Source organism: Labeo rohita, chromosome 8 (genome assembly GCF_022985175.1).
Source record: "Labeo rohita strain BAU-BD-2019 chromosome 8, IGBB_LRoh.1.0, whole genome shotgun sequence".
Classification (NCBI taxonomy): domain Eukaryota; kingdom Metazoa; phylum Chordata; class Actinopteri; order Cypriniformes; family Cyprinidae; genus Labeo; species Labeo rohita.
In genome coordinates, this window is record NC_066876.1 from 33,342,263 (window position 1) to 33,356,837 (window position 14,575).

The window sequence follows — 14,575 nt, forward strand, 5'->3', positions numbered from 1 at the left end:
TGATTTCTGAAGGATGATATGACACTGAAGACTGGAGTAATTACGCTGAAAATTCAGCCTTGCATCATAGAAATAAATTACATTTTACAATATATTCACATAGAAACCAGCTATTTTAAATTGTAATATTATTTCACCATATGACTGTTTTTACTGCATTTTTGATCAAATAAATGCAGCCTTGGTGAGTATAAAAAAACATCTTTCAAAAGCATTAAAAAAACACACAGACACAACCTTTGAACAGTAGTGTAAATAAGAAAACAACACTGTTTTAGAAAAATTTCAATCTACTAATTTTTGCATATTATATTGGAACATGAGAAAGTATTCTAACTAGTGCTGTCAATTTAACACATTAATTAATTAGTTATGAAATATAATGTAATTAAAATATTTTAACGCAGTTAACGTGCTGGCCCCGCCCCCAGACCTGTACATCATTTTACATTTCATATAGCTGACTGTTGACAAATATGATGCAGGGCAACAACTCCACAAATGCAGTTATGCACTAAAATTCAAGATATTGGTGCAAAAAATGACCCTGTATGTGTTTTGTCTCATATTTATATATATTACATATCACAGGATATCACACAAGCTGCAAGAGCAATATGACACAAGTGCTGATTTTGTCTCGATTTATCACGGATCTATTAAATGTGATTTTCTACAACAGTTCAGTAAATAAGAAGTTAAGAAATATTATGTGTTTTGCTCAATTTTGCTAACAACATATATCCTTTGAAGCAATAGCAGAATTGTGCATCTCCGAGCAACACAGCAGTGTTTAGTTTCTGAATTAATCCACGTTTTGAATGAATGTGTGAACCAATGATTCAAAAGCCTATTCATAAAGAGAGCCATTTACTTCATTCCTGATTGAATCAGCCATTTGAACGAATCAAATCGAATGAGTGAATGACTCATAAAGACATTTACCGCCACTCTCACGAAAATTAACCATGATTTAATTATAGTAAAAGTGTAGTAACCATGTTTTTTTTGTCATATTGATTACCATTTGTAAAACCACAGTTTTACTATAAATACCATGTTTAAACTATGGTTAGACTACCAAAACCATGGTTAATTTGTAGTTACCATGGTTTTTTGGTTTTATTAGTAGTAAAACCATGGTTAATTCTCGTAAGGGCACCTGCTGGCAGATTTAGTTTCTTATTTAGATTGTCATTTCATAAAAAAAGAATAAGAAGAAGAAAAAATAAATAAATAAAAACATTAAAGGGATAGTTCACCAAAAAAAAAAAAAAAAAAAAAAAAAAAAAGCATCCTGTCATCATTTACTCACCCTCACGTCATATCAAACCTTTCATTTGTGGAACATGAAAGAAGGTATTTTGAAGACTGTTGGTAGCAAAGCTGTTTTGGTTAGCAATGTCTTTCATCATACAAACAAAAACGTTTCTCAAATGACCTTCACAGTTTACACATGTGTAATAAATTTTATGCTGAATCAAATAAAATATTTCTTTGTAAAGCTACAATTTGTAGTGTCTATTTGATACTTTCTCATTTAACACAAAAATAGCTTTAAATAATCTTTTGTGGGTATTTTCACAGTCAATTTTTTTGTGTGATTAATTAATCTAAACATCATGCATTTTATTTTGAATTCTAACACTAAAAAATGACACTTAAATATGTATGCAGCTCTATTTTCTGTCAGCGCATAAAGATTTTGATTCAAAACTTACTATAATATTAAGGTTGCTTTAAAAAAAAAAAAAAAACCTCATTTTTTATTTATAAAGTAATATCATGTTGCAAAAATAATCTTTAACTGGTAGCTTATTACAAAAAGAAGCTCAGGAATGTTCTTTATGGATATGTGTGTTGTGGCTGTACCTCTACGTGAGTGTGTGTTTGAGTCAGTAAGCGTCTCAGATTCACATGAGTCATCACACGCAGCCTCTTTGTACATCAATGACATCTTTATTCTTTTCTCCTGGCGCTCGGCGCTCTGTGGCAGCGAGTGCAGTCGCTTTGTAAAGAAACATCTCTTGCTCCTCTTACCATTGTGTGTGGCTGACAATGGCACAGGACCTCCCAGATCCGCAGCTGCAGCTTCAACACACACACACACACACGGGCAGTGGGAAGTTCGCTCCCTTAGCCACACACTTTTTCACCCTAGTTCCACTCGCTCGCTCAAACACACACACTCAGGCTGCGCAGTGAAGCTCTATGAGCCCGCGCTTGGGAAAAACTCGCCCAGCGATTCAGCTGTCACTCATCCGTGAGCACAGGCCGGGCGATACTTCCAGAGAGGGTGTTCGGTCCTCGCCCCGTTCAATGAGGAGCACCATTGTTCTCTGAACCCTCTTCACTGGGCCACTCTTGGGGTCTCTGGAAACCAGGCCATAGCAAACAAACAATACACTGCTCGCCGCCTGAATGGACCACAACTCGCATGTTTATTGAGGCCAGACTTTCTTTCTTTCTATCTCCTTTCCCTCGTGAATTTAGCATCAGAAATGTAGCCAAATACAATGAGGAGATGTGGCGTCCATTCACCGGGGACGGTGTCTGTCGAAGGCGTCCAGGTGTATCTTTTCACCGTTTCTGCTTGTAAACAGACGTGTGACTTTGAGACCGCCTTCCTGCAAAGAAATCCAAACAGGCTTTGAGGATTGGTGTTTGGGTATGTGAGCACTTCAGCACCACTAAACACTTCTAAACAATACAATAATTAGTAGTGTTTGCTGAGCCAAGCTCATACTTAGCTATTGAAGGTCAGAACCCGAGCCATATCTAGAAAGCAGAATATCACAGAGACTAGGCGATGCAGGACTCTTTTCATGCAAAGCTGTAAGAAACCACTTAGCAACCAGCCACAACATCACATATGTTACCCTGGACAACAAAAACAGTAATAAGGGTTAAATTTTTTCGAAATAAATAAGCTTAATAAATAAGCTTTCCATTAATGTATGGTTTGTTAGGACAATATTTGGTCTAGATACAACTATTTGATAATCTGGAATCTGAGGGTGCAAAAAAAAAAAAAATAAATAAATAAATATTGAGAAAATCACCTTTAAAGTTGTCCAAATGAAGATCTTAGCAAAGCATATTACTAATCAACAATTACATTTTTATATATTTATGGTGGGAAATTTACAAAGTATCTTAATGGAACATGATGTTTACTTAATATCCTAAGGATTTTTGTCATAAAAGAAAAATCTATAATTTTGACCAATACAATGTATTTTTGGCTATTGCTACAAATATAGCCGTGCTACTTAAGACTGGTTTTGTGGTCACATATCATGTTGGAGACTTTAGCACAGGCAAACAACATTTCTTTTATAAAATATTAAACATATAACCAAGCATCACAATTACACTTAATCACAGTTACAGTTGCTTTAGCTGTTATTTTTTGGGATTATTTTTTGGGATATATAACTGGAAAATGAAAAATTCTGTCATTTAAACGCTCTCAAGAGAAGATATTTTGAAAAATGACTGGGTTTTTTTTGTTCATACACTGAAAGTCAATGTAACACTTTATTTTAAGGTGCTTTTGTTACACACGTTACATGTACTTACTATTATAATAAATCAATTATGCGTTATTACATGCAAGTAACCCTAAGCTGAACCCTAATCCTAACCATATAGTAAGAACATGTAGTTAACTAGTATTATTCAATACTTAAATGTATAATTACACTGTAACAAGGACACAAAATAAAGTGCAACCAAAGTCAATAGAATCCAATGTTGTTTTGGACCTTTACTATACAATAAAAAAAAAAAAATGGAAAAGAAGAAAGTCGTACAAATTTGTAAACCAAATGAGGGTGAGTAAATGATGACAATTTTCTTTTTTTGGGCAAACCATCCCTTTAAGACTAATGTAATCTAGAACTAATTCTGAAATCAGATGTAATAATAAAGTCCAATTTATTTATATAACACTTTTAACATTGCACATTAAATCTGGAATCTAAGGGTGCAAAAAAGGGAAAAAAAAAAATCTAAATATTGAGAAAATCACCTTTAAAGTTGTCCAAATGAAGATCTTGGCAATGCATATTACTAATCAAAAATTAAGTTTTGATATATTTACGGTAGGAAATTTACTAAATATCTTAATGGAACATGATCTTCACTTAATATCCTAATGATTTTTGGCTTAAAAGAAAAATCTATAATTTTGACCAATACAATGTATTTTTGGCTATTGCTACAAATATAGCCGTGCTGCTTAAGACTGGTTTTGTGGTCACATATCATGTTGGAGACTTTAGCACAGGCAAACAACACTCACATTTCCTTTATAAAATATTAAACATATAACTAAGCAACACAATTATACTTAATCACAATTACAGTTGCTTTAGCTGTTATTTTTTGGGATATTTAACCCCAAAATGAAAAATTCTGTCATTTAAACGTTCTCAAGAGAAGATATTTTGAAAAATGTCTGTTTTTTTTTTTGTGTTCATACACTGACAGTCGAGGTAACACTTTATTTTAAGTGCCCTTGTTACACGTTACATGTACTTACTATTATAATAACGATGAATTATGTGTTATTACATGCAAATAGTTACACTGTAACAAAGGCACCTTAAAATAAAGTCCAATCAAAGTCTTAGGAGTCCGTTGCTGTCATTATAGGACTATAGACAATTTAAAATTTTTTTTTGGCAAACTATCCTTGTAAAACTAATCTAATCTAGGACAAACTCTAAAATCAGTTGGAATAATAAAGTCCAATTTATTTATATAACACTTTTAACATTGCACATTGTGTCAAAGCAGCTTTTTACAGAAAATCATGATGTTATTATTTATAATATCTTATAATCTTCATGCATTATTGTTGCATTTAACATAACAGAGCTGAGCAATAATATAGCTACATTTTACAATTCAAGCAGTTGAGATTTTCTATATAGTGTATATATACTGTATGTATGTAGATAAAGTAGGACATACATATATATATATATATATATATAGCTTTATACAAAGAGCTGGGTGAAAGGCAGTTGAGATTTGCTGTACAGTATATATTGCTTTATGTGACTGTACTGTATGCATGCATGCAGATAATATTGGATATACGTAAGCGTGGACCACAAAACCAGTCATGAGGGTCAATTTTTTGAAACTGAGATTTATACATCATCTTAAAGCTTAATAAATAAGCTTTACATTGATGTATATTTATTAGAACAGGACAATATTTGGCAGAGATAGGACTATTTGAAAATCTGGAATCTGAAGGTGCAAAAAAAAAATATTGATAATTAATTGATAAAATATCTAAATATTGAGAAAATATCCTAATGATTTGTGGCATAAAAGAAAAATCTATAATTTTGACCCATGCAATGTATTGTTGGCTATTGCTACAAATATACCCGTGCTACTTAAGACTGGTTTTGAGGTTTAGGGTCACATATACACAGCTGTAAATATAGCTGCACGATAAAACACTTTTTTTTTTTTAAACACATTTTTGCAATGATATAAAACAATCATGCAGCTGAGTATACATTGTTAAATGTGAGTGTAATGTTTGCACGCAGGTGAAGTAGGATGTACTATTTAACTATATAATATAGTTCACATTTTTTTTCTAATTTAACAAGCCATTACAAGCTAACACAAACTTTTTTGGTGATTTAGTAGAGCAACAAACTAATGAAACTGTACAAAAGACAGCAGTGTAGATTATGCGAGATGTCCACAAACACAAATGTGAGTGTGACATTGTCTCATGTTTGTCTTTCAAAAAGCTCACATTCCTATAAACCCACCAGCATCTATCACTTGCTCTCTGTCTCTCTCTCTGACCGGTCCCAGTGCACAATGGGACAGTTCATCTAGTGCACTACAGAGGGGGCTTTCCACCAACATTACCACTCGACTCCGCAAAATCTCCAATGGTATGTGTTGAATCAAAAAAAGTACTTTATTAAAAAAAAAAAAAAAAACTTAGCAAACTTAGTAGTTAGGGTTATTAGGTTGTTCAAATCGCTAATTCTGAACAATAGTAACAGTGAATAAACAAAGACTTTTCACACCAAAGACGATAATTATACGTTTAATAATCATCCTAATTCTGACAATAGGGAAGTCTGCATCATAATTATAATCAGGACAGTTTCTGCAGGTTTTATGAAGGTCAGTTTAAGAGTATTTTAAAGACCTTTTTAAGACCAAGTAAAGAAAATTCAAGGACTAAATTAAAGGAAGCACAACACATCAAATTATTCTCTAAATGTAAATGTATGGTTAGCAGAAAACAGGTTGTATTAGAGACGTCATTACTTTTTCAATTCACTAAAAAAAGATTAAAACGATTAACAATTAAAAGCAATTAACCGCCAACATGTTCAGAAAAATCAACTCAATTCAAAGGAAAACCATTTTCATACCTCATTGACAGATATTTGTTCATGATTTAAACATTAACCTTGACTAATTTACTATGTACCTTGATTTAAGACTGTTAAGGCTAGAAAACAAAACAAAAATATAAATGGGCATGAATATGAATAGGTGTGAATGGACTTACGACTCTTACTTTTATGCCAAAGTTGGTGTAAACCAGAAAAATAAGTTTCACTATTTGCATTAAACACAATCAATATTCACACTGCATTGCACTCATTGCACATCCTGTGATCACACATGGAATACAATGGAAATCAATGGGAACCAAAACTGTTTAGTTACCAACATTCCTCAAACTATCTTTTTGGTGTTCTGCAGAAGAATGAAATGCATACAGGATTAAAAAAACCTGAAGGTGAATAAATAATGACAAGTTTTTGATTGAGTGTCATTCTTTTTTAACTACATTACTGAAAGTAAACCTTCATTCTTATTAAAGCGATAGTTCACCAATATTTGTTTTATCAAAAGTAAAAACTGGCATTATTTACTCACACTCATGTTGTTCGAAACATGTATGACTTACTTGTTCTATGGAACATAAAAGGTATTTTGAGTAATGTTGGAAACCAAATAATTTCCATTTTGAATTACTTTTTGGACAAAGAAAAAAAATAATGAAAGTGAGTGGGAACCAAAATGTTTTGGTTACACTATTCCTCAAAATATCTTTGCGCACGTGTGTGTGTGTGCGTGCGTGTTCTGCAGAAAAAAGCAAAGGTTTGGAGCATACTGAGGGTGAGTAAATAAACAATTCATTTGGTTGTGTGTTATATTTTTGCCAATTAGATTACTGAAAGTAAACCTTGATTCTTAATAAAGTCCACGAAAAAAAAATACAAATTCTGTCATGATTTACTGACAGTCATGTTGTTGCAATGTATTACTTTCTTTGTTCTATGGAACATAAAAGAAGGTATTCTGATGAATGTTTGGAAGCCAAATAGTTTTGGATGCCCATTGACTTCCATTATATATATATATATATACACACAATGGAAACCAAAACTCTTTGGCTACCAACATTCCTCAAAATATCATTTTTGGTGTTCTGCAAGTTTTTGATTGAGTGTCATTCTTATGAACTATATTACTTAAAGTAAACCCTGATTCTTATTAAAGGGATAGTTCACCAATATATTTTTTTTTTTATCAAAAGTAAAAATTATTTACTTGCACTCATGTTGTTCCAAACATGCATGACTTACTTGTTCTATGGAACATAAAAGGTATTTTGAGTAATGTTGGAAACCAAATAATTTCCATTTTGATTGGCTTTTCATTGTGGACAAAGAAAAACAAACAAACAATGAAAGTGAATGGGAACCAAAATGTTTTGGTTACCACTATTCCTCAAAATATTTGTGTGTGTATGTGTGTGTTCTGCAGAAAAAAGAAAAGCTTTGGAGTTTTTTGAGGGTGAGTAAACAAACAATTTTTTTGGTTGGGTGTTATATTTTTGCCAATTAGATTACTAAGAGTAAACCTTGATTCTTAAAGGGGTCATCGGATGTCCATTTTCCACAAGTTGATATGATTCTTTAGGGTCTTAATGGAAAGTCTCTAATATACTTTGATTAAAAATTCTCAATGGTTTTGTAAAACAACACCCTTTTTACCTTGTCAAAATGATGCAAAAATCATCTCATTCTAAGGGGTTGTTCCTTTAAATGCAAATGAGCTCTGATCACCCCGCCCCTCTCTTCTCTCTGTGGAATGATGATCTTGTTTACTTTATCCACATTTAGCCGCTAAACTTCCTAACTACCACCTTATAAGGAAAGGCGATCGCAAAGATTCATTAAAAAACGCTTATACACACTTCTGCTGTAAGTGAAGCTGGATGAATAATTTGCGCGAACATAGACGGATATATGTAGATCAGGAGGCGCATTCCCTTCACAATTAAAGGTAATCTACTGCATCTTCAGTGGCTCAGATGTCGTGAGTAAATGACGACCACTATGTTCATTATTAGATTCAGCAACACAACACCTCAATCCCTCAATCAGAGATATTCTTGTCTGACTTAAATCCCTGTTTCGGCATCGAAACAAGGAAAGTTACTGGACTGTGACAGCTGGTCTGAGGTAAGACGCTCATGTCAATCAACTACTGTGGGAGCGCCCTCTGTCGTTGTGACGGCACACCGACAGGCATCTGAGAACGGCTCGATTTGAAAAAGGGGATATTATTTGTACAGATTAATTAAAAACCACTGCATGGATTTTTATCATTATAGGGTAGATTTGTACATACACTGCCAACACACATTAATGTTGTTGAAAAAGTGAACTTAGCATCCGATGACCCTTTTAATAAAGTACACCAAAAAAAAAAAAAAAAAAAAATACAAATTCTGTCATGATTTACTGACAGTCATGTTGCTCCAAATTCCGAATCTGTATGACTTTCTTTGTTCTATGGAACATAAAAGAAGGTATTCTGACGAATGTTATATATATATATATATATATATATATATATATATATATATATATATATATTTAAATACAATGGAAATCAATGGGAGCCAAAACTCTTTGGTTACCAACATTCTCCAAAATATTTATTGGTGTTTCACAGTAGAGAGCAAGTCGTACAGGTTTGAAATGACTTGAGGCTGAGTAAGGAGTAACGGATAATTCATTTTTTTGGTGAACTATCCCTTTAATAAAAATTAAGATTTATTTTCAGCAACAATTTAAGGACATATAAAAATATGAAATTCCAAAAAAGATGTAAAATCCTTTGATCGATGGTTCAGAATATATTTATGATCCAGTAATTCCAATATCAAGCCATTAACTAAACCAATCTACCTGCGGGCTGGCAATACATTAGTCACGCAAAGCTGAAGATCTCCAAAACAACTTACTCGACTTCCACTTGCACAGATATGAATTATGAAAGCATTTATGGCAGACGCACACACGGCCGTGTTTATACGGTGTTTCTCGCTGACAGGAAGGAAAACGAGAGCCATTCTGAGCGGCTTAGAAGCACAAATGTTTTATTACGCCGTCCTGGCAGCGCGGGTTCTTTCGAGTGCCGTAAATGGTTCCCCACGGGCTGGAGCGCGCTGGCAAACCACTGCATTCTTAATTTCTGATACATAATTCTTTTGGAAAAGCATTTGAGCCTGTTTTCTGGAGAGGTACTGTTCTAATAGTGATAAATTATTCTCATAAAGGAGAGCTTTCTTTTTTTCCACCTTGAAATACAACTGAAGGCGAGCGCTGCCGAGGCGGTGAGCAGCCCTGAGAGACGTAATGGGACATAATGATCTCAGAAGACACATACATTGGCTCAGGACCGCATGCGATCTGCTTTTCTCACTGGCTATTATTATACATAGCAAAGTTTAGCAGTGACATCCATCCTGTCTGCATAGAGTTCACGTCTCACTTCATCAAGGACACACAAAGAGCGAAACAACGGCTACATTTGCACTGGAAGCTAAAGGGCCCAGTTACGATTTTCTGCTCAAATCAGCTGTTTCTGTGAGATGCACAGAACTTTTAAACTCGATACTCCTAAACTGACTTGTATGCGTAAATCTGGCATGTTCACAATTAACAAATTAATAACAAACATATTTTGTTATTATATGAAATTAGAACAACTTCTCATATCTTGCATTCACTTCAAATCATATTTTTGTCTTGCTTTTTACACTGAAAAAAGTGTTTCATTGGATCAAAGTAAAAATTTTGCGTCAACTTGTTGCATCTAATTACTTTACTTTTTATCAACGTTAAATTTTTACTTTGAAAAGAATTAACTATCCATTACTTAGCCAAAGCAAAAAGTATCTTTGAATCAAGTAAAGTTTTTAAGTTTAATAAAATCTTAAATTATACTTTGTCGTAATGTTTTCTCTTTGTATTAACTTAATTATTTTACTTTACATCCAACCAAATACAACTCAAAATATAAATGTAATACAAATAAATTTATTTACTTTCAGAATCTGTAATTTTATCATCAAAGATGAATGACTTCAAGCATCAAACTTCTGACAATTTATTTTCTCATAATACAATTTTTTGTACAATGTGTACAGTATCCTCATACCAATAAACAATATAAACATCATAAACTTGACAATTTTTATCATAATCTCTACCATGTGTATAGTATTGTTATAAAAACATACTGTATAACAGTTTTTAGTATCCATATACATAGACACACTGGATAAAATGTAGATTCACCATAAGAATCAGTTATCGTTTCAACGAGAAACATGCAATCTTTCCATGAACAGTCACTTAGAAAACTGGTTTAAAATGGGCAGTGTAAAACCAAACACTTTTAATAAAATACCTACCAAATTAGCCAATGGTAAAAATAAAAAAATAAATTACAAAAATTATTTTCACCTTCATGGAATAGTTTACCCCAAAATGAAACTTATCTCAATTATCTCAAACTTATCAAAATTGTCATAAAATGTCTCTGAACCAAATTTAATTAAAGTTAAATACTTGAATAGCTTAAGGATGAGTAAACAAAGAAAGAATTTTCATTTTTGGGTAAACTATTTAACAAACCCTAGATAACACAACTTATAGATAAAACAAATCAGGTTTAGTAAACAGTAGTACGGTTAACTTTGTATAAAAGGCTTTATACAGTCCAACATCTTCAAAGAAATTTACCATCAGCAGAACACTGTAGCTGGGTCAAAGGAAACAAATGTACTCCTGCAGCTTTGAAGAGAGGTTCTGCACCCTTCGGCTCATCTGCTTACTCTCTATGTCCATGATTATTTTTGAAAGGCCTCAAAGGTATATTTGAGTCCTTCAGGATATTTTAAGTTCAGTGCATAAATGTGTCCAAACATTATGGCACAGGCACAAGCACATGCAACAGAGAGCAACTCATTTAGTACTTCCACACCGTCAGTGACAATGGAAATGCCCAGTGCACAACTAAGAGCATCACTTTCGCGGATTACAAAAAATGCCATGGTGGTCTTTTCAAATTCTCTCTCCGCTTCCTCCCTCTGGTCAGCCTAAAAACATACAAGAACAGAGAATAATTGAGGGACTTTGGAAGAAAAAAAAATTATTATTATAATTTGTTATTATGGAGGTCAATGTAGAGCCCAAACATGTGTTGCAATTTACATTAAAATATCTTCATTTGTGTTCAATGTAAAAATTAAATTTGTACGGTTTATTACAAGAGTAGAGTGAGTGATGACAAAATTTTCATTTTCGGATGAAGACGTACTTTTACACTCTCTTTGGCTTTGAAAATGCTTTTAAAAACTTAAACACGTGTACAATCAAACACTCACATGTTGACCATTGTAGACAATTACAGAAATATTTGTTAAGTGCAGTACCACAATGGCCAATCAGTGGCAATTATCAATCTACTCAACAGTGTTGAAAATGCATTTTTGGGTGAACCAACCCCTTTTAAAGGAGTAGTTCACAGTCATGATTTACACGCCATCTTGTCATTTCAAACCTGTGTGAATTACCGTCCTCTGCAGAATTTTGAACAGTGTTGGTAACAGAACAGCACAGCCCCCATTCACTATTATTGTATGGACACAAAACCAATGCAAGTGAATGGGGGGCTCTTAACAACATTCTTCAAAATATATTCTTTTGTGTTCTGTGGAAGAAAGTCACACAGGCTGATGTGTAAATGATAAAACAATTACTTCAACTGCTTTAAAGCGATATGTCACTACCAAATCAAAATTTCCCTACGTTTTACTCACCCTCAAGGCTTGAGAAGACCTTTGCTAAAACCACAGAGCCGTGTCGAGCAGTTTTTTTGATCGACAGATGCACTATTTGAAGCTTCAAAAAGTCAACAATTCACTCCCGTTCTACCTCTTGGAAGTAAAATGATATGTAGGATTATAACTTTGCCTGTATTGTTCTTCAAGAATATAACCATATTCAGATAGGATGCCTTGACGGCGAGTAAAACATGGGGAAATGTTGATTTGGTAGTGAAATATAACTTTATGGCAAACATGGTTGGAGAAAATTTCAGTAGTTTGCATTGTCTACATTACCTGGTATTCTTTGATCAGACAGCTTGCATCTTCACCAAGGTACATGATCTATTCTGATGCATATGTCCAGACTCTACAAAATGTTCAAGGTGTATTGTTTTTATTAGACCAAAACACTACTAAATTGATTGTCACAAGCAATTTTTTTTTCGCATGCAACCAATACCTGATCCATAACTTGAACGTTTTTTCATGGAGGACTCCACCTTTGCTCCTAATAACCTGGAGAAGCTAAGAGCTCTGTCTGTCCAAAGAGGCCATAATTCTCGATTTTAAATGTAGGGTAGTGATGCGCAAAAATTCGGCATTAATCTGTAAGAAAGAGAAACATAGACTTCAGGAAAAAAATGATTTCACTTTGAGAACTAGTTTTAAAAATACATATATACACAAAGCATTAAACAACAAAAGGTATAATTAAGGCACCCAAGACATTTTCAAAAACACTACATACTACAATCCCATGGTAAAAACTATGAAAATTCAGGATTAGTCACTTACATTTTAACATTTTTAGATAAAGCAATAATTAAAAGGTGCAAATTACTTACGTTTTTCATGTGACTGGTTTATTCAAAACCTGTCATAATTGTTGTTCAGCTGTACCCCATCCTACAAAAGACAAAGAGAAATAACAAACTGGCTCACATAAAAGTAAACAGACGACTTCTTTACTGGGTAAGCTGGTCGACGCGATACGTTAAAATAAGTGTTTAGGCACATCACTAAAGACGTGTTTGGTTAAACTAACGTAATGTGTTAACATTAATCATAAATGAGAGACTATACATGTAAGGACAGCGAATACCTTGCGAACGCGAGCTTCATAATAAATCAATAAAAATCATCATAATAATAAAGCTTAATAACAACGTTAAGTCCATACAAAGCGTCTGAAGCGTGCATGTACATTATACATGACGGCGCCATCCATAAAGTACATGCACGCTGATGTATCGCACTCCAGCATACCCGAAACAGTATTTATACTACATTTCAATATCAATCCATCTCACCTCAAGCAGTTTACTTGTATTATTATTATTTTATTTCCACTCGGTTTAAAATGGTGATGAGGGAAACTTGTAAACCTTCTAGCAGAGTTAGAGCCGTCAAACTAGTAATACTAACTGTATGTAAAACAACAGTACAACATAATATTTTATGAAATCATATATGTATAATATTAATAATAAGTCCAAACGTATGTTTAAAATTACTTACCAATTTTCTTGATTCCCGTTTTACCACGCCGAGTTCATCCATGCGGTATAACAAGATGGCGGAAAGCTGAACGTCGACACGCACGACCACGGATGACGTTAGAAGTCACGTGACAATGGAAACCAATATTTTTAATTTAATTTACAGAAATGTATTTACTTTACACTAACAAGACTTACTTTTAATTTAAATCAACCAAACTTTTTACATTACACTGATGGCTAGACAGAAAATCAAATGTTTTGAGTTAGCTCAAGTATAACAAATTCTTTAGAGTAATGACATGCCTTGTGCACTTTTTTCAGTGTAGTACTAATATCTAAACTTTCTTAAATCAACATACATTTACTTGAGAAGCCAAATGACTTAAGCTTGACTTAAGTTTATGCTTAAAACAAGAATACACATCCATCAGTTATAAAAATCAGGTAATACAAATAAAATTAATTTAAAGGGAAAACAAGATTATTTTTCTTATACCACTAGCAAATATTTTTTCTTGTTTTAAGCATGAACACACTGATTTTTTATACTAATTTTGATATCAGGTATATGATTTGATATCATTTTTGAGGTGTTAGCATCAGGGATGCACTGATCCCCCTTTCTTTACTGCTACTGATTATATACATGAATATATACTGTAATTTAAACATATTCCTACATATTCCTTTTATTTATGCAATCTATAAATGAATATATTTCATGACACGGGTAAATAAAGAGTGTAACTACAATGTATTGTATGTTACATTAATATCGTAACACATACATTCGATATGTATTTAATTTAAATCTTATAACAGTAGTTTATATCGGAATTAAAAAGATCATATTCATGTGATTTTTGCTGTTCAC

General features: G+C 33.1%; 1 long non-coding RNA gene across 1 annotated transcript; it reads right to left on the reverse strand.

Annotated features, from left to right (window-relative positions):
- Nucleotides 1-11,316: 11,316 nt before the first annotated feature.
- LOC127169320 (uncharacterized) lies at nucleotides 11,317-14,022 on the reverse strand. Its single transcript, XR_007828229.1, has 5 exons — nucleotides 13,718-14,022; nucleotides 13,045-13,105; nucleotides 12,660-12,805; nucleotides 12,494-12,566; nucleotides 11,317-11,467 (listed from the first exon to the last, which is right to left on the reverse strand). It is a non-coding gene; the product is annotated as an uncharacterized LOC127169320 (long non-coding RNA).
- Nucleotides 14,023-14,575: the final 553 nt, after the last annotated feature.